Source organism: Lissotriton vulgaris, chromosome 8 (assembly GCF_964263255.1).
Source record: "Lissotriton vulgaris chromosome 8, aLisVul1.2, whole genome shotgun sequence".
Lineage (NCBI taxonomy): Eukaryota > Metazoa > Chordata > Amphibia > Caudata > Salamandridae > Lissotriton > Lissotriton vulgaris.
Genome location: NC_141696.1, coordinates 666,514,696 through 666,536,372, shown reverse-complemented (window position 1 = coordinate 666,536,372; position 21,677 = coordinate 666,514,696). Strand labels below are relative to the sequence as shown.

The 21,677-nt window shown below is 45.7% G+C and overlaps 1 protein-coding gene across 2 annotated transcripts in view; it reads right to left on the bottom strand.

Moving 5' to 3' along the window:
• DMD (dystrophin) overlaps positions 1 to 21,677 on the bottom strand; it is a 4,652,165-nt gene that overhangs the window by 1,747,365 nt on the left and 2,883,123 nt on the right. The window lies entirely within an intron of this gene.

The following is a 21,677-nucleotide window of genomic DNA, read 5'->3' as shown; positions in this document are numbered from 1 at the left end:
CGGATTACAATAGGGACAAAAGTCTGCGTTACCTATCCTTCACTGTTTGCAAAGAGAGAGCCTGTTTGTTTTTCCCCGTTTGCAGACAGCGAATCTCCAGAGGTTTCAACAAAGCGTAATACTAGTATTATCCAAACAAACAATTTTCCTCAATTCGTCGTGTTTACACGACCTTACCCGGACCGCATGGACGGTTTCCTGTCCTCTGGATCCAGCGCCCGATCGTCCTCTCTCCTTCGTGATGTTCGCGGCACTCCTGATGGTTCCCAGTCAGGACCGTAGATCACTCGAGAGAGGTCTGTTCAGAACTAGTGAAGGTCGGATGATCGGCTGTCAGACGAGGGTCTATCGGACATGAGCTCTTCCCGATCGTTGCAGTCGTTCACTCTGTCATCGGGACCTCTCCCACTGGATCCACGTGTCGCTGATGGGCCCCACGCTTTGGGACGCCAATTGTAGAAAAAGGTAGGGCTAGGACCTTTCTCAAGTTTTGCCCGGCGCTAACCGCCCTTGTACCATTCAAATTTACCAAGCAATGAGGCAGGCGCCGGAGACCAGAAGGCAGGAAACAGAAGTTTATTCCGACGGAGCAGAACACATCAGATCAGACAACAAGGTATCGTCTCGAGGTGCTCTAATAGCCTCTCGGAGGCCTGGCCTCTTATACACTGGTTTATGGCATGTGACCTTCCTTTATTACAATCACAACTGTGTAAGGCAAGGAAAAAGTCATCCCCGCAATCCTCGTGTTAATCCCACCCCCATATACCTTCACAATGGAGGTCCTCAACCTGCTGATAAGAGAGAGAGTCATCACGCAGCTGAGTGTTTCGTCGAGTCTTAGGATGTGTGCGCCTGATCACGTCACAGGGGGTGGGGGGAGGCCTGGATCAATAGAGGGTCCTTTGAAGGAGAGCGACCTCATACAATAAGGGCAGTAAATGATATCTTCTCGGCTTAGGTAATGGCCTCGGACCTGTGTGGACAGTCGGACACGGGGTGAGGGGCCATCAATGGAGTGGTATTCATGCTGCGTGGACAATCCAGCGCAGGGGGGAGGTTGTTCAACAGAGGGGCATTCATGGGAGGGGAGGAGGTGTTGGTCAGGCGCTGGCATGACTTCCAAGGACAGGGTCATGCAGATGGGTCATGCTCGTAAGGAGGATGGAGGGGGAGCCAGGGTGCGCGGAGGATGCTTGCTGGGTCAGAGGGGCGCGCTGGCGATCGGTCGTGGACAGGGAGACCATGATATCTAAAATGGCTGCCGTGCGCGTAGTGCATGGGTGACAAGCTGGCGCAGATGATGTTCAGATCGCAAACTAAAATTCCACAGGGATGGGTGGCAGAAGAACAGGATTTTATTTTACATTTAGGACAGGCCTTGCTAAGTATGCCCCCCCCCCCTCCCATTACTACTTTGCTCCTGCGGGGCAGAGGAATGCATATCATATAATTATGGATGGGTAAATAGGGTATATTGGGGATGTTTTTCACCTTCAGGTTTTATGTGACATTATAGATAACTTAAGCCTCGCTCTTGTTTTCAATGTAATGTCACTCAGAGGATGTACCATGTTACTCCGCATACTTTTACTCCGCATACCGTTACAACGCGACTTTTACAACGCATACCATTACACCGCATAGCGCTTTGGGGTGCTGGATAGTGGTAAGTATAATTTACTATTCTAACTCCAGTCCCCGTGGACCCTAGGGAAGGTGTTGGATAGTAAATTATACTTATTCCCTATCCTAGAGCGCCCCCAGCGCAATGCGTTGTAATGGTATGCGGAGTAAAAGTCGCGTTGTAATGGTAGTGCGGAGTAAAAGATGCGTTGTAACGGGTGTCTACCCACTCAGAACCCACTGGTGAAAGATATCCCTGTTCTTCACTACTACTCCTCAATAACTTTATATTTTACCATTTTTCCCTGGGAGAGTTGAACTCTACAACTTTTAAAAATGGCTACTTAACACTGGAGAATACAATATGTTTATTGTTTCCTATTTATAATCCTTTAATAACACGTCATTTTGTCCAATGACATGAAGTGATTAGTGCAGCAAATAGAAATTGCTTCTTTTTGCAATTGACAATCAATAAAAGGTGCAAATAAGGATGGAGTACGTTCTTATTCGGTTTATTGCCATTAAAGCAGCCACATCTGCCCCAATGACCGTTAGATTTGCTGATTATATTGAAACATTCATATTCAGAGGGTCTGTTTCCGCTTTTCACCTAAACTCTTTGTAAACAAATGGGCACTCTAGTTTTACCATATCCTCTCATTGTTAGCCTGCATCATGCCTTTGCAAAAGCAGAAATGAGGTACCCTCTCTGGTATATTATAAGGTTATTGCAAGTTACCTTATGTGGCCACCTGCAGAAAAGACACTCTGCATTGGTGGTCAGTCAAGTAGACAATCAAAGTTATAAGATCTCGCAGAACTAGTGACTGATGAAAGGTTTAATGATTTGCTGGTTGGCCCCTCTGATATTAATCTCGTGTTGCTGCATTCACAGAGCTTCTTTCACTTCAGTAGATATGGCAAGTAGTCTCTGGCCCTGCAGAGCTCCACAGTTTCTGGTACATGTGAGGAATCCTGTGGTGAAGATGTTGTGTAAACTCCTAAAGTTCTATCCTCAACACAGGTGAGTTTGTGTCATTAGGTGATTTGTGGTTAAGCTATACCACCTGCTGTTACTAGATACTAGCTAACGAAATCCAAAGATGGAGTTTTTCAGACTCGAATGTAATAAAACAGGCAGGAATTCTTGTTACCATATCTCACTTGCTGCATTTACAAAGCTGGGCACAGACAGAAAGCACACACAATCTTTCAAGAGTCCAAATGCAGTCTCTAACTTTTCTATATTTTGTCAGTCACAAAACTACTAAACCATCCAGAAATCCAGACACTCCAGTCGGATCCAGCATGAAATCTAGAGCACCCACAGGGCATTTACCACATTTGTACTCCAGGTAAGCTGGGGAGCTAGTTCTACTCTAGTCAGTGGGTCCTGTCCAGAAAACCTTTTGCACACAGAAGAGCAGGCAATATGTCAAGGAAAAGGAACTGGTATCCATGACTGCTATCTGGTCATTGGACAGAAGCAAATCACTATGTAGGGAAAGCTAGTATCCTATTGTGGCATTTTCTAAACCTAAAGTGCACCATTGGCAAGTTGGGATTACCAATTTGCCACCGGAGAGTATACAAAGATGATAGTCAAGATGCTGAACCCAACTTTGTTGTTTGAACCCTAAAGAACACCACATGCATTTGATAATGATTTACAACTGCAAGTCCAGAGTTAGATCCCACTTAAACCTATAATGTAGTGAGCTGTATTTAATGCATGTGGAGTAATACTATCGGAGTACTACTTTCTGCTACCAGCAGAAACGGCCGCTCCACCCGCTGCTCCTGACCGGTATCGTAGCAAGCCTTTGCACTGCCTCAGCCTGCGTAAATAATTGACTGCCCACCTCAGCCTGCTATACTGCTGCATGAAATAGAAATTGATAATTTGCATAATTTTTGGCGTATCTGGATAGCGAGTGATTTCCCCGCCTGCCCTTTAATATTTAAATATTAGCGGAGGCACCTTTGAAAGTAGCGCTAGACTGAAATTGTTTGACTCGCGCTGTTGTGCTGCCTGCAGTTTTCCGCTGCCCGATTGCCAACTCCACTGCTATCTGTACTAGAGGCACTGCCGATCGGACCCCAGTCCTGGTCAATTACCCGATTGCCGCCATTTTGTTGCTTTGTTATTGTTTGTGCCTCCCTGCCCTGAGCTCCACCCCGCTCCCGCCTCCCAGCTGACCCCCCCTCGCCCCTCCCCTTCCACCATCCATTTATGACAGATGCACTTGCGCGCAGCGTTCACGCGCAGCGGTCGCGCCCCATGCACGCCGAAGGTGCGCCAAAGGTAAGCCCGTCTACGCCCGTCCGCGCCTGGACCGCGCCCAGCGCCTCTCCCCCTGGTCCTCACCGCTCCCAACCCACTAGAGTCACATATGATGCCGCTACTCTCCTCGCCCTCAACCCAGGACGCACACCACAATGCTGCAAAGTCACCCCAGGACGTACCCACGGCCCATTCGCCTGCCTCTCCTGCAAGTTCAACTGCTTCAGGACCCTCACCAAATCCAATTCCTCCATACACAGCTCCGACTCTAATCGCCTGAAGTGCATCCTGCTGAACACCCGCTCGGTCCACAGACACGCAACTGAACTCTGGGACCTACTCGACACTGCGTCACCGGACATCGCCTTCCTTACAGAAACATGGATGAACACATCATCAGCACCCGACATCGCCATAGCCATACCGGACGCTTACAAGATTACCCAAAAAGACGGCACCAATCAAACAGGAAGAGGCATCACCATCATCCATAGGAACACCATCAAAATCACGACCAGCTCCGACGACAATCTTGGATCCGCCGAACATCTCCACTTTCAGATCCACTCCAACCCTAGGACCACACTTAGAGGCACCCTCATCTACAGGCCTCCAGGTACCCGCACTCAATTCAGCGATGACATCACTGACTTCGTCAGCCCACATGCCCTCGCCTCCGAGAACTACATTCTTTTAGGAGACCTCAACTACCACCTTGAAAACAAACACGACAGCAACACCTCCACCCCCCTGGACAACCTGGCCAATCTCGGACTCAAACAACTTGTTGACACCCCCACCCATGTAGCCGGACACACGCTCGACCCTATCTTCACCTCCAGCAAGCACATTTCCTTTGATCGCACCACAGCCCTCCACTGGACGAATCACAGCTGTGTTCACTTCAGCTACAAAACCACCCTGACCCACAACCGCCCACAACCTATTCCTCTGAGAAACTGGAACAAAATCACCTCCGACCAACTCCTCACATCACTCAACCAAAACCCTCCCACCCTCTCATTGGACCCAAACCAAGCGGCCACCAATCTCAAGCAATGGATCACCCACAGTGCTGACGAATTAGCACCCCTGAAAAAGCACCAGATCAAATCAGCCAGCAAAAAGGCTCCCTGGTTCAATGATGACCTTAAAAAATCCAAGAAACTATGTCGCACCCTGGAGAAAACATGGAGAAAATACCCTCAAGGCAGCCACCCGCAAACACCACCAACTGATTCGATCCGCCAAGAAATCAGCATTCAAGGATCGTCTCGACAACAACACTCACAACAGCAAAGAACTTTTCAACATCGTCAAAGAATTCACCAACCCCACCGCAGCATCTAACGACATCACTCCCTCCCAAGACCTCTGCGATGCGTTATCCTCCTTCTTCTACTACAAAATTGCCGACATCCACAACAGCTTCGAGAATACTCCCAGCGATCAACCCTCCCCACCCCCCGCAGATCCTACTCTGCCAACTAACAACCTTAGCGCCTGGAACCCAATCACCACTGAAGACACCATCCGCCTAATGAACTCAATCCACTCTGGCTCGCCAACCGACCCCTGCCCCCACCACATCTTCAACAAAGCTGACTCCATCATCGCACCCCATCTCCGTGATGTCATCAACTGCTCCTTCAACTCTGCCACCTTCCCAGAAAGCTGGAAACACGCCGAACTCAGCGCCCTTTTGAAGAAACCCACAGCAGACCCCTCTGAACTTAAAAACTACCAACCCATATCCCTCCTCCCATTCCCGGCCAAAGTCATTGAGAAAGCCGTCAACAGCCAGCTCGCCGCCTTCCTTGAATCCAACAACTCCCTCGATCCATCTCAATCCGGGTTTCGAGCCAAATACAGCACCGAAACCGCCCTCATTGCAGCAACAGACGACATCTGAACACTACTGGATAACGGAGAAACAGCGGCCCTCATTCTACTCGACCTCTCCGCCGCTTTCGACACAGTCTGCCACAGCACCCTTATACAACGCCTCAGCAACATCGGCATACAAGGAAAAGCCTTGGACTGGATCACCTCGTTCCTAGCTGGGAGAACCCAGAGAGTCCGACTTCCCCCATTCAACTCAGAGGCCACTGAAGTCATCTGTGGAGTACCACAAGGATCATCACTCAGTCCCACCCTCTTCAACGTTTACATGAGCCCACTCGCATCCATCGCGCGCCAACACAACCTCAACATCATCTCTTACGCCGACGACACCCAATTAATCCTTTCCCTCACCAAAGACCCTAACACCGCCAAAACCAATCTTCACGAAGGCATGAAAGAAGTAGCCGAATGGATGAAACATAGCCGCCTAAAACTCAACTCAGACAAAACGGAGGTGCTCATCCTAGGATCTTCCCCATCTGCCTGGGACGACTCTTGGTGGCCTTCCGCTCTGGGCACAGCACCCACACCCACAGACCATGCACGTAACCTTGGCTTCATCCTAGACTCCTCTCTCTCGATGTCCAGACAAGTCAACGCAGTCTCATCCTCCTGCTTCAACGTACTTCGCATTCTCAAAAAGATCTTCCGCTGGATCCCCCTCGAGACAAGAAAGATTGTCACCCATGCACTGGTCACGAGTCGACTGGATTATGGTAACACACTATACTCCGGAATCACAGCAAAATTACAGAAAAAACTCCAACGCATCCAAAACGCTTCAGCGAGACTCATATTGGACATCCCTCGCCAAGATCACATCACCGGGAACCTAAAAGACCTCCACTGGCTTCCCGTCAACAAAAGAATTACATTCCGTCTTCTTACCCACGCACACAAGGCCCTCTACAATCTAGGACCCGAATGCCTCAACACTCGACTGTCCTTCTACAAACCCACCCGCCAACTAAGATCGTCCAATCAAGCCCTCGCCGCAGTCCCGCGCATCCGAGAATCCACCATGTGTGGCAGATCCTTCTCCTTCCTGGCTGCAAAGACCTGAAACTCACTCCCCACTCACCTCCGCCTTACTCAAAACCACATCTCCTTCAGAAAAGAACTTAAAACCTGGCTATTCGACATATAATGAACCCCTTCCCCAAGCGCCTTGAGACCCTCTGGGTGAGTAGTGCGCTATATAAATGCCCGAACTTGAACTTGAACTTGAACATACTCAAAAAGGCATTCTATGTATTGGGACTGTCGTAATTTGTCAGATTTGAAAATCAGGAACTGGAGAGGGTTAAGATTGCTTGTACAATTTTGGAGAAAAAGGGTCAACAGGGAAGCCTGGTCATTTGGTTGATGAAAAATACTTGTTAATGTACAGCCATGTGAGTAGGTGGATTTAAAGTCCTGCTCAGATGAATAAAGGTTTTAATTTTGTTTCTTGTTGAAAGCTAGTAGAGATTAATTTTTACAGACTTATTATTGTCTTAACAATTTGTCATAAAATGTTTCCCTTATAAAACTGATATGTAATGAGATCGCACCACACAGCATTAAACCTAATTTCGTAACGTGTTTATCTGCTGATGGGATGAGAAAGTAATTCAGAATATGAAAAACCTCTTTTCTGAATATTGAGGTTTTCACATATTTTTAGCGTACTGTAAGATGTTTAGATGTTGTAATCAAGTGCCCATTGATTCAAAAGAACTGCCTCGGAAAAATTAAATGACTGGAATCTTGATTAATGTTCCATTTACGTTCTCAAGAGCATTTGGTAGCTCTGACTTTACTTGACCTGCTGAAAAGGCGTGAGGTGGAGTTTTAACTAGTGCTTGGGTTTTCCTTTTAGATTACAAGAAGCTGATCTACAGCTCGTAGTCAGCAAGTATGAAATTAGGATACAGCATTCCAAATCGTCTACTGGGAGAGCTCCATGGAGAAGAGTGCATTTTTTATTTCAGAGAATAAGTAACCATGGGACTCCTGATAATAGCCCATTATGGCCTAATCCTACTTCATAAGTACATTTCATTAACAGACTTAAATAGAATACATTTGAAAATAGTTTTTCTTTTTAATTAAGGAGAATTAATTTAAACGCTTACTGTGGGCGTTCAATATGTTTTTTCATTCTGCATCAGAAAAAAAGATTATTAGGAAGTGTCAAACCTTTTCCTACCTCAATAGCAATATGTCACTGAATAGCATATGGCAAAATGCCATAACATTTTTTTCATAATACACCAGAGGCAGATCATTCATGTATCAACTTCACAGGCTTGTTTTTTAATTATAAAAAGGTGTAAATGTAAGGAGAAAATCTACAAAGAGATAATTAGCTACAGTAATTAGATCACAGATGGAACATTAAGCGTAAATGATTGCTGTCCTTTTGACAAAATGTTTAACTGCAATGCAGGGATCACCAATAATGAAGCAATTAGGTGCAATGCTTTTGTTGTTTTGTTAGTTTGATAAAAGAAAATGAATCACGTAAACATTTTTACGACCTATGCCAAATTGTGAAGTGCTTGAAGCTAGCGCCAAATGAACTATGAAGTATTATAAGAGGCTTTTATGGAGTCTGCCTATATCTGAAAATATGCAGTTTACACAGCCTTGAAATCAGGCAACCCTTGCATTGAGAATGGTAGATGTCAGGCCGGCCATTAAGAAGCGGTGCCAGTGAGCTACCCAAAAGATCAGATGTATTCAGCTGAGAACGCATTTGGAAGTCAGGAAGCCTGTTACCCAGCACAGCAGTAGCTGGGCTAGTAGCACATTGGTGGCCCACAAAATAGCCCAAAAGGTATTAAGAACATATGTCAACATGTTGGTTACTGGGCCATCAGGAAATAGGCCTAGCTCCATGTCCATAGGAAGCAAGGTTCAAATGTCTTCAACCCAGACGTTGATGGGCCAGTGAGGCGCTCAAGCTGTTAGGAGTACTGGGAACGGTAAGCAGCTAGTCAGTGAGTCTACCAAGAAGCAGGTTGCATGCTTAGGCAAAGCCGCCCTGGGAGGGCTCTCACACTGTGTGGGTACTCTTTTCTGACCTCTCCTCCAGGCAAGAAGCTTGATGTGGAGCACAGAATGTGGAGTGTGGGACTTTCCGCTTCATCGGGGCACATTGAAAACAAGGTCCTGTGTTTGTGGCTCAGTGATGTGATTCATGTGGCACTATGACAGTGTTAAAGGGAGAGGGCCCCATTCATCGTGTGGGTCGTGTCTCCTTTGCACAACGCAACATGCTGAATGCGCTGCGCAACCCCAAAATACGATTTATAAAGCCATGCAATGCCACTTTGCATGACCCTGAATGGCTTGATAAATCAAGATTAAAACAATGCAATGCAAATCGCTGTGTTGCATACTCTGTCACAGGGAAGCATTCCATGGGAGTCGCATGGGTGTTCCCGCGCAATGTTTTTGGTGCATTCTCTCATTTACCATTATTGGTAGACTTGGAACTGTGCCAAAATGCTACACCTTTTACCGGGGAGGCATAACAATGAGAAGTGCCTTTATTTCTCCTTGTTACTTCTTTCTATGTGTGCAGCATTCTGCAGCACACAAGGATAGAGGAAGGTGCCTCGATAGATGCAACGCAGGCACCCTTGCACCATGGTGCAACTTGAAGTTAACTTCTGGTAGCCGGTCGGGGCGAAAGGAAGCAGATCACTTAGTTCCTACCCAGCGATCTTTTGCCGATTAAAGAAATCTTTCATTCCATGTGACTAATGCACTTGGTTGAGAGGACTGTTGTGCTGCATATACTATTGCCTTGATAAAGACCCGCTGCGACTGAAAACATTGGCGCTTTCAGGGTCGAAACGTCGACATCTATTCACAGGCCACATAAACTCGGAGCCCCTAACAAACTTCAAAGAAATCATAGGGTTCCCAGATTGTATCAGTAGATGGCCTTATGAAATGATATTCTGTATATACATGTACAGTTTTTCTGCATGAAATTTGGATATATTCTGTTTGTCACAAGCACACTATTCACTGATGTCACTTTGTTTTTGCACTATATTTGATATAATGACAGTTACTTGTATATAATGTATAGAAATGACTTTTTGATTCAGAAAACGATATAAAGAAAATATTGAGTAACACTTAGGTCGTCCTTCTTTATTAACTATAAGGATTTGTTATAGTACTTTGGAGGTGTTATGTTGGTTCTATGAGGAGCAGAAAAAACTGTTTGGATAAATCACTGTGTTGCTTAAACCCGACAGAACCAAAAAATGTTTAAGCTACAGATTACCCAGGTTCTGAGGGACACAGGGTCAACCCCGTTGTTTATAAAGATCTCTAGGAAAAGGCAGGAGTGTTCCGTGTTTCAATGAATAGAGTGCACTCCTGCCCTTTCCCTGTAGTGCAGCGCATAAAGGCGACTTGTGTTACTTTTGTCATAAATATGCCCCTGAGCCTGCATTAGTGGGGCAATTTGTGAACAACAACCCACAGTGAGTGCTTCTAATGGTGGATGAAGCCACAGTCAACAACCGGAAATACGTTTTTATCTTATGTATATATAGCCAATAGTATTTCTACCCTGCAAGAACCAAAGACTTGGATGCCAATGACACCAACATCTATCCCACTATCGCTATATTACCTGCAAGTTGAAAACTGCTAGTGCGCTTGACTCCTACCAGTCTTGGTTTTAATTTTGGCAGGGTAACAAAATCATTGGTGTGGATCACCTCAAATCTATTCTTCATAAGGGAGATGCAGTGGAAGTTGCTTTTTATGACCTTACAGCTGCGTTAAACATAGTGGAGGTCTTCTCTTTGATTGCAATTAAACAGAGATCCTGCTTAATGGTCTTTTCCCAACTCATAACTCTTTCTATATGATTCTAGCACCAGGTTTATCTTAATCTTTAGCTTGTTTTGGGCCCTCTATATCTCTTTGTTCAGAGATTGTTCTCATATTACCTTGCCCTTACGTTAACCTCAAGCACATTGGAAAGCAGACTTTCTGGTCATTGGTGAATAAAATTTGAAATAAGCTTCGAATGCATCTCTGTTTTATTTTAATAAAAATTTTGGGAAATAAAAAAATTTTAAAAAAAAGAAATCGCCTTCGTTCAGCAAAACTTTGATAATTCGATTTTTGCTGTTAGTTCTTTCAGTTTTCTCTTTTCCCTCGGACTCTTTGCTAGACCAAGTTTTTTCATCTCAGCGCGTCTCTTGCATCAAGAATCATCTTTGGTGATCGTGCGGTTAATAAATATCGAAATAAAAATCAAGCTGTCATACATTGCATAAGGCCTCTGACAAATGCAAAGATGTGTGCATGAGTTGTGAATGCCTGTAGATGAGCCCCTGTGTGTAATCCTTGTACAGGAGTAATGTACTTGACTGCAATTTGAAATACGGTTCCACAAACACGTGCCACGGCCACATTCCAACAAAGAAGCATCACTGATTATCAGGTATGCGCCTTTGTGTTAATAACTCCTCCCCTCTTTCTTGTATCCCGCTGCACTTTGGAACTTACAGTTGTATATTTGATAGAGCATCTTTTGCAGCGGGGTTACTCATTTCAAAGGACCAACTTCTCAGATCCTGGAACCTAATGGTCACTTAATGGTTGTTTCTGTTTCAATTATGGACTCGGACATTCATGAGTGCTCGTGGGAAGTACTTTTCACAGAACAGGGAAAATTAGCTTTCCACTGTCAATGGTGGCAAATTTTCAAGATCTAGGAGCAGGGATTTTGTTCAGGTGTGTGTAAAATGCACTTTTTTCTGTAATTTCATTCAGTTACTTGAAGTTATGATTTTTTTTTAATAAAGGGTGGTTAGCCGATATCTTGTTTAAGGGAGTGTGTAGCTCAAATAAACAGTCTTTCAAGCTACCAGCAGGAGACTGGTCCCAGCAAGAAATGTATCAGCAAGACATGTTTTGTGTGAACTAGTCTCCTGGTATTCTCTTTTCCACTTTGCTAGATTTAGGCTCGTGTCAATAAAACATCAAATGCAGTCTTCTGACAGTCACAATATACAGTAGACGATATGAACCATCATAACAAACAAAAGATGATCACCGGAGGGTGGAACTGAACTTTAATGCAGGCTATGAAAAGCAGCAAGAGTCACGAGACTCGTGTTGGCTGTTTTGGCGTTCATCAATTCAACGGTGAACGTGTTTAGAGGATACATTGGATTGCTTGCTCTGTGTAATGATAATAATTATTCGGTCGTTAACAAGATTGTATTAGATGTTATGGAAATTGTCTAAAAAAAGTTTTGTAATAATTTGAATGCTTAGTGACATATTGGCGTAAAATACAGTGCGAAATAAATATACAACACTACAACACAAGAAAATGCATTTTGAAATATGAAATAGGGGTTCCTCATACTCTTTTGAAATATTTTCATAACTTTCAGATGTTAGAGGGGCAACTGACATCTTAGAGAGCACGTGTGTTCTGGGCACCGCAATCCGTATACTCCTGTGTTGGGTCTTGGTGGTTTTCCAATACCAAGGTGGGATATTGGTGTTCCCTGTCTATTGATTCATTTCATTGTGTTCGATCTGTGCAGGGCAGTTGTAAATATTACTCTGTTAGAGAGATGGTTGCTTTCTCTGAACTAATTACAATCTCTTTCCCTCTGATGGGAATGTTGCATTTTTATCAATGTATGTATTTATACCGTACATGCATTTCAGTTAGGAAAGAAACATATTAATAAGGACAATACGGCTTTAAGTGAAACGTTGATAATTTTGTGTATTTTAAGAAAGTGGCCAACAAATACAAATGTTTTAGAATTGTCTGTGGTTGGCAAGACCCGTTCTTTCCGTAGACAAAGGGACGGGTCACAATATTCTGCGAGTCTGTCTTGCCCCGAGATTTGTTCTGTGCGCTGGCATAAACACTTCCCGCCTTTACAATAAATCATAGCTCTTTTCTTCAAGACTGCCATCAGAACTTTTATGGGCTCTTTATTACCAGAGCATTTACAGAGCAATTTCCATAATGGCAAAATCTTTTCAAATAAGATTTAAAATGTAATTAAAGGGCAGCTTTTATGTGTAAAAGGTATTGTAGTGAAATGACCATACATCATCATGCCATAAGCCTTCTAACCAACTAGCCGGTGGCACGACCCCAATCCTGAGCCTGAAGATTGCATCTCAGTCTCATGCAAATGACTTGATTAAGAAAAGAAAATAAATAAATGGAAGGGAAGGCCTTCTTCTGTCAAGGAGATAAGGCTCTGAATATCATTCTGGACCCTTCCACGGCCCAATCAGTCTGCAAGATAAGGGAAGGGTGAAGAAAGGCTTGTGGCTTGTCGCAAAGTCAGCATCGACAGGACAAATCGAAGGAGGCGGACGCAAATCTCTCAATCCCTTCTTCCTTCAGTTTCAAATCGCATTTCACTGTGACACTTCTCTTCCACAAACTATGCTGTAGCCCATAAAAAGAGTCTATATAAATTAAAATACAATTTAATTTTCATGGAAATCTTCCGCATTGCCTGAAAAAGTGGTTATCACCCATGAAGTACATAACGCACCTATCGTGTGGCTTTCACATTTAATGGGTGTGAAATACAGGTCTCTAACATTAATTAAACAAGTTTAACAATAAAAATTGTAGAATGTTAGGAAAAAAGATTCCACCTGCTCAGATTTTCATTTTTATATGCAATGTTGGACCTAGCCCACTCTGCAGGGTTACCCAAGATTTTTGCCTTCCTTTGCTGAATCTGTTTTGTTAGGTTTTGGGACTCTGTGCACTTTTTCTCTGCTAACAAGTGGTAATATGGTACAATTGACATGTACCTTATTGGTACATTTAATATACATTAAATGTACTGCATGTAGCCAGTACCTGTAAACAAAATGCTACTAGTGGGCTGCACCACACATCCTGCCAACCACTAAAGTAGCCTTGTACAACATGTCTCAGGCCTGCTTCTGCAGCCAGTAGTGTAGTTTTAAACAGCCATTTTGACCTGGCAAAATAAACCCTTTTCCAGGGCTAAACCTTCCTTTTTAATACTTATAGGTCATCCATAAGATGTTGCCTAATGCTTTTTACACTGAAATTCGTTGTAACTTAAAATCCACTTTAATTGTAAAGATGGATATTAAGATACTGTTCTGAAAATGCCACCTTTAGAAAGTTGTACAAGTTTGTACCACCTTTAAAAAGTTAGCAATGTTCTGCTCTAAGCCAAAGGTGCGGTTCTGCATGTTCCCAGGGTCCCACGAATGTGACAGGCTCTCCTGTAGTGTTTTGTGTATTGCTTCCAAACTTAGGAACTAAGAAAGCCTAGGTGTGAGAGAAATAGGTCTTCCTGACAGGGTTCATGAGTGGAGCTGTACCATGCCCTAATTTCACTTCAAGGGACTCTTGCTACAGCACACACAAATAACATGACACCAGGCCTGACCTTGCATTTGACACCCTAGATAGTTTATAGCCAAACCCAGGGGAAGGGAAGAACTGACCAGGACAAGTTTGGAAGTAGACCAGGGATTGGCACCAGGTATGAAAGTGGTACCTTCAGAAACTCTCATCAGAACACTCCTGGACCTGTGCAAGATTCAGAAGAAGGACTGCCCTGCTGTCTGAAGAAGGAAGGTTGGAAATTCTTGCCCCAAATCCCAAGAGTCAGTTGGCTGAATTTCTGCTTGGGCTAAAGAGACAAAACAAGGTTCCAGAAGCCTCCCCGCAACTGCTCAGCTGCTCAACTGGACCTACCTGAGCCATGCCACAAGCATCTGCTGGAGTGAGTCTTGAACCCCAGAAAGTGCCCCCCCCCCTCCCCAGATCCTGGACGCTTGGCTGGCCTCAGAGTGTACTCCTCCTGAAGAAAAGGTGACCATACAGAAGTTTTGCCTCCTCTGAATTGCAAAGGGAGCAATTCAAACAGAGAATTGACCACCCACAATGACCACAGAGGCATAGCTTTATTAAAACCTCCTCTTTCGCAACTGCACATATTGACTGCCAACGCAAATTTCCAGCAGCAACTGTCCATGGCACCCGATCTGCTCCTCACACAGACATTGCCCTTCTCTTGGCTCGCCAACAAAATGAATGGCATCGTTCAAGTGAGCTCGAGAATCTAATTTTGCAGTGGGATGAACCTGGACTCTGTATCTGACCCACACTCCAACGTGGTCGGTCTGAGCTTGTGACTTTTCACTAGTCCAGCACGACTAGATAACGTCGAGGGGCGCTTTGTGATTTTTGCAACGATTTTCACCTAACATTTCCAAAACTCATCTCTCTGGTTCTACTTATTGAATTTTTGTAATTTTATTGTCATTGCATTTATAAAAAAATACTTTATACTTTATTTCTCTTAATTGGTTTGGGATTTTTCTTTTGTTGTGTTTTGACTTTATTACAGTTTAAGTGCTGAGTACATACTTTACACATTACCTCGAAGTTAAGTCTGACTGGTTTGTACCAAGCTCCCAAAGGATTAAGCACAGGTTTTAATGACTTTTGTGGTTCACCCTGACAAGGATTTTGTTTATCATTTGAGTTGGGCTCCCACCCATCTTCACTAGTAACCCAATGTCTTACATGCAAACTCTAAAATGTTGCCTTTAGACCTGGTGAACACAGTTTCACCTCTTCTTATGAATGATACAGATAGCTTATGCCGATTGGATGATCAAAGAATATATCTGATTTGAACTCCTAATCCAATTGTCCTGAGACCTAATCATTACATGGGAGGAGCTCTTCTGGGAGCTGTGAAGATATCCATAAAACTATGCAAACCAGAAACATAATGATTAATGCATGCAAGTCACCTCAAGGTCACTTCAAAGCATTATATGAAACTTTTTGTTTAGGCCGTAGCCCAGTTGTCTTCTGGTTAGCACAGTTCTTTATACTCCGTGCCGGAGCCAAGATGGTGCACCTGTGTGGAGTGCCTGCTGATGACAGCATTCACAAGCCTAACATCCTGGTTGAAAATCCTGTCTGACCTCCACTGAAAGGTGCTCTCTGGTTGGGGACCTGGAGCCAATGACAAGGACTGCTCCTGACCCCTTGGAGAAGTATGGCGAAGAGTGCACTCAAGGGCGTGCCAGCTTGGGCTGGTTTCTCCAGAGGGACCCCAGCATGGCAGCTGTATAGTACAGTAGCTGCTGAGGGCCGCAGTCGACTGCTGTAGAGGAGAACAAGGGATCCCTGCAGAGGCTACAGAGGGAGACCACAGTTGGATTGACATTAGCATGACTACCCCAGGGAGCCTGGATAGAAGCCCGGCAGCAGAACAGTGAGAGATGTGGCCGCCACCGCATGACTGGCTGATGAGGATTTGGGACGGTGTTGGGCATATGAATGTGGTGGTGCAGAGGTTGAAGGCCTTCCCAGAGAAGAAAGCGAAGCCCAATAAGTGACAGGCCGAATGGTGAACTATGAGATGGGGCAGCATGAGACGGGATTCCACTGCTGTGTTAGCATCCGGCTCAGAACACAGCAGTATCTGGCAAATTCGAGAGAAGCTGAAGTCAGCCCTGAGAAATAGAGTGCCCGGGGGTATGCCATCACATATTGTGGCCATCACGGGGATGGCTGGAAGCGAAGGCATGCCGGATGGAACTGGGTCCCCATTACAGGCCCGTAGAGGTGTGACTGATGCCCCCCACGGGGTGACTCAAAGGTGGTGGACTGGCGGTAGGCCTTTTGAGTGGCAAGTTGCGGTGTCCGTGACTTTGGTTGGCTTGGGCAGTTCCCTCAAGTACTCTTCTATAGGCCTCTACAACCTGAAGATATTGTGCCTCCCTGCCCGTGGCTTGGTCCAGGTGGTGCCAGGCATTCAAACCTCAGGAGAGTGGTCCTGGAAGGAGTAGGGGAATCTACCCCGGGTCACCTTGGTGAGAGACAAGGGGGGTGATCCTCATAGGTGAACAAACTGGGGAAATATGCTTTCCACAAACAGGGGTCTCATCGAAGATGGTGACCGTGTTCCCTCTACTAAAGATTTAGTAACAGCCAGAAGGGTCCACTAGATCGATACTAGAGGGGATAATTGACACTGTGGCCCTGGAACTTACACTGATGTGAGCTTATTTAAAAAAAAATTACACCAGGGTAACAGCCACAGAACAAATCCTGGAAGAACACACTGACTTGTTGCAAGCGCTGTGAAGGGAGGTACAGCGCCTTCATGGACACCACGCATCAACTACATGTTATGGCGGAGGATGCCCAGAGGTGTTCATGCTATAATAACATGCCCCATGCCCAGCAGATAATAAACTATGAAATGTGAGTTGTTGTGAAATAATGGATACAGGGGTTGGCAGGGCAGGGCACAGCTGTGCTTTTTTAGATGAGAGGGCTCAGTTTCTGCATAATAAAGGAATAGATCTGCGAGGTGTATCTAGGATTTGAAAGCTTATTTCAATAGTTAGGCCCTTCTAAAATGAGTACATCAGAGGAGGTCTCAGTAACTTATTGCAATCTTTGGTTTAACATATTTGGCTTGCTGTACAGAGAAAATGTGACTGAATCAGACTACCCTTCAAGACATAAACGACCTACCCTCTTTCTGTTTTTTCCCTTTTCTTCCTATCTTCATTAATGCCTGGTCCACACCCTCTTCTCTTCATCCAGGACTATTTCCGCTGACAAGCTGATGTGTATTGTCCTATTATACACTAGAGGCTGTTTCTCTCTCATCTCATCTTTTCCCGATTTGTTGACTTGTGCCACTTTCCATTAAATAGGCACACTAGTAATTAAGTCCTGCTTTCATGCAGTTACCAGCAGCTGGGCATGTGTCTAGTGAGAAGCCCCTCTCTAGAAATACGCGTGCATGGGGTGTATTCATGTAAAAGTCATGATTGCGGTGGTGTATGGGCCTATGGGCTGCAAGGGTTTACAACTGCACGCCCTAATTACAAAGGGCCCGATTCACATACTTTTATGGGTTGGTTTTATTGTCCAAAAAACGCAGACTTATGCTTTTTACAAATGGCCTTTTTAGAGAAGAGAAAGCTCCCAGAGTTTATATATAATGCACTGCTCTAGGGCACGGCAGCATGTGCTGGAGCCTCACAGAACAGGTGGGTCCTTCAGAGCCGATATGGATCCCCCGCCCCCAGCCCTCTCACCTCCAGGTCGCGCATCTCAGAACATCCAGCTCAGAAGTAAGGATGCGGTAACTACCAGCCGCAACTCCTGACTTGACCTTTGGCACCCCGAGCATTCCTTGATATCCCTGGTCTCAGAGATCATAAAGATATCAACCGGAACAGAAGGTGAACATGGCTCTCGTTTCCCTTTCCTAATCCCTCAGTACCTGATCTAAGGTAGCTCAGATGCGAAGGGGGGTGGGGGAGGGGGGATGGGGGGGTGTTGGTTAGCTCAGATGCGAAGGGGGGGGGGGTGTTGGCCCGCTGATGCTCTAGGAATTGAAAGGGTGTGTGGTGTCACTTTCACTAAACTTGCCCTTTCTGCAAACAGTTGGCCATAGCTGTAGATACTGCCTACTTTGGATAACAATGATTATATATGTAAGCATTCGGCCGATGCAAACAGCAGTGGAGGCAACAGCCCTGACTATATTGCAAGCGCTCAACTACCTAAAGACCTTTGCAGACAACTAACATCCATAGAACGCCTTTCTCTCCAAATATATTATAGGTATGTGATGCCTAAATCATAGGGACCAGATTGTACACCTTCCTGTATTGTGCTAACTTGCCCCACAATGCCACTTAGCACCCATTTACTTGATGTAAGTGCATGCTGTTGTGCTCCATCTCCTTTAAGGTTGTTCAATGCTTGTTTCAGGACAACATACAATCAATGTTCGCATTTGTCTACTTATGCATACAAATTAGTGTTTGTATTCTTTCTGTTTAGGCAAGATATGAACATTGATGATTGCTGCCACGCTCAGTGCCTCTGAAGGAAATGGAACAACATAGTGCATACTTACAATAAGTACTAGAGTACTAATTGTAATGGTGTAATGCATCCATACCCACGACACAGACACCATTAGTTACTGGGTAGAACTGGCCCAGGGCACGTGCGCCCGGCCCCTTTTATTCTCAGGGTCACATGTCTTGTGATGCCTGTGGTGGATGGCTGTGGGGTAAGGTGTAAACCAGCCCTCGGGGAGTGGCTGGTAACAGAACAACTAGTACAGTGATCAGCAGGTCAGTACGTCCCTCCAAAATTTTATTCAAACTGGAACAACAAAGTCCAACCTGTTAAAGAGAATAAAACAATAACAGAAAACTTCCACTGAGTCTGTTCAGCTGCTTGCAGAAACAAGACGATGGTACAACTACTGCTTGGATCACCAGTTCTGCTTGGCACAGTTCAGTGGTGCCCTGCGGGTCTGGTCCCCATCTGACTCAAGGTGTGGAAGTAGACACCAAAGTCTCTCGTTGTACAGTTCTTTGTGACAGTGCAGGTGGAGTGATGGTGAATCTGGTAGATTTCATGTTTTCTCCAATCAGTCCTGGTTGATGTGGCATCTTCACAAGTGCAGCATTGCTCCTCTCTACAGAATGGCAGAATAGTCACAAACATCCCTCTCTCACCAGGATGCCCCTGTCATCCCGGGTGATCCCCTCTCACGGGATGTTCCAAAGGCCCTCTTTACCAGGCTTACACTGGACTGGGTGTGCTTCGCCGTGTCACTCCAACGCCACTGTCAAGGTTCATGAAGGAAGCGCTATGAGTTCCACCTTCAAGTCCTTCGCTCCACCTAGACGGTAGTTGTTTCTTGAAATGATTACTCTTGCCACCTAACAAAAGATCTTTGTCTTTCTGGGACCTGCGGAGGAGAGGCTGTCGACTCATCTCTCGTGGTGGGACCCATTCTCACCAGCGTCCCTGAGGCCTTTGCCCCTTGTTTGCCACAGTATGGTGTGAAGTGCTCGGATCCTCTTCTTCAGGACGTCAGAGCAGTCTCACCGTCCAGTCTCCTGTGCGACCCCAAAGGTGGATGTCACAAATGGTCCAGCTTACTTGCCTCTGCATTCACCAGATTTGCTTGGAGTTACGAAGATTTCTGATAGCTAGGTTCTCAAAGTGCCACAGATGTTTTCCAGGTACTGTGCTCCATTTCAGATGTTCTTGCACTCAGTCATCTTTACGTTCTGGTGTGCGAGTTGTGAGATTACACACTCATCTCCTTTTTTCTTCATCTTGAAATTTCTTCTGCAGTGGTGTCATGCCACACGTTTTCCTCTTTCTGGTTCTTTCACTTTGCGACGCAGTCTAGTCCCATCAAGTCTTGAACTTCTTCTCTGATGTGATGTGCACTTCACACAGGTCTCCCTGGTACTGTCCTTCCCCTAGGACAATGCATTCTCTTTGTTCGGTGACCATACCTGTCATCGCTACCTTCTTCCTTTCACAACTCATCCTAAGTCATCATTCTTTGATTTCAGGTCTTTCTTCTTTGACCTCTTTGGTCCTCTTCATTGACCTCTCCTCTGTCATCTTTTTAAACCACTCCTCGGTCATCTTCTCGGACCTTTCTCTGGTTACCACTTCTCTGGCCTCTTCTCAGGCCATCGCTTTACTTACCCCTTCTCAGTTCACCACTTCTCTGACCTCCTCTCAGGTCACTGCTTCTCTGACCTCTGGCAGGTCATCTTCTCTGACCTCTGGCAGGTCGTCTTCTCGCTGACCTCTTGCAGGTCCTCTTCGCCAACCTATTGCAGGTCCTCTTCTCTCGCTCTCAGGCTCCAGACCATACCGTCAGGGTCTAGGATACAATCTTCAGCGCAACTTCTCTCCTTGCGCTCTGCTTTTTCCATCTGATGGTACTCCTGCGTTGGCCAGCTTGCACACTCACTTCTTCCACTTGCGGTGGCATCCCTTCACCACTGGACACACCTGCTGCACACTTACATCGGTCTTGGCTATTTTGAGCTACTCCCTCCAGGGACCACAGTCTGTTTTCAGCTGCCTCTCTCCACACAGCAGTTCAGGGCCACAGTGTTCCTCTTCACACTGCCCCAGGGCTATCTTTGCCACTGCAGTGACCAACTATGGCCACTAGGCATCACTGCATTTTCCTCACCAGCCCTGGCAGCCTATGTCCTCCCAGTTCCTTTCAGCGCTCTCTGCTCTGAACGAAGATGTAGTCCATCCTCCCCACATAGGAAGATAGTCTTGGGGTGTTCTGCCACTTCATTCAAAGCAGCTGCACTTTGCCCCATAAAGTTAAAGTTGCAGCATCTGTCGATGTGCAGCTGTGAGTTTCCTTTGCACAGTCTTTTTGCATTATCTTTATGGCCCGGCAGTCTTCAGTGTGTCCCTGTCAAGTGTTGCTGTTTCTTTTCTTTATGCTGGTGCAGTGGTGCTAGATTGTTCACAAGATGGCAGTGTTGTATTGGACCTAGGCCCCAGCAGCTTCCTTCATGCTGCGGGCCTCCTTGTTCTCTATCTCAGAGGTATCTTTGCGGCTACGAGACATCATTCTCCCGGCTGCATGTAACAAGGAGGCACATATGGGCACAGTGCGGGCTGCCTCTGTCTTCCTCTTGGGCTGGTGTGGGTTACTCTCCACACCTGCGCAAGTCCTCACTCCTGCATATGATGCTCCCTGTGGCACCACGGAGCGCCTCGCCATCTCCTTCTAGGCCTGACTCCCATGTACACAGCAGGTGAGTGAAAACACCGTCCTCATGCTGCAGCTGTGGTGTTGGGTTGTGGAACATGCCCAATCTTGCCTTCCTTCTCTTCAGGGCAATTGCTATGATGACTCTAGTGTGGCATTAGACACTTGGAGGCTCAGGTTGCTTCAGGCGGCCGCAGCAGGTCCCATCACGCTCTGAGCCACGCCACTTGTCGTTTATTCCGACACCA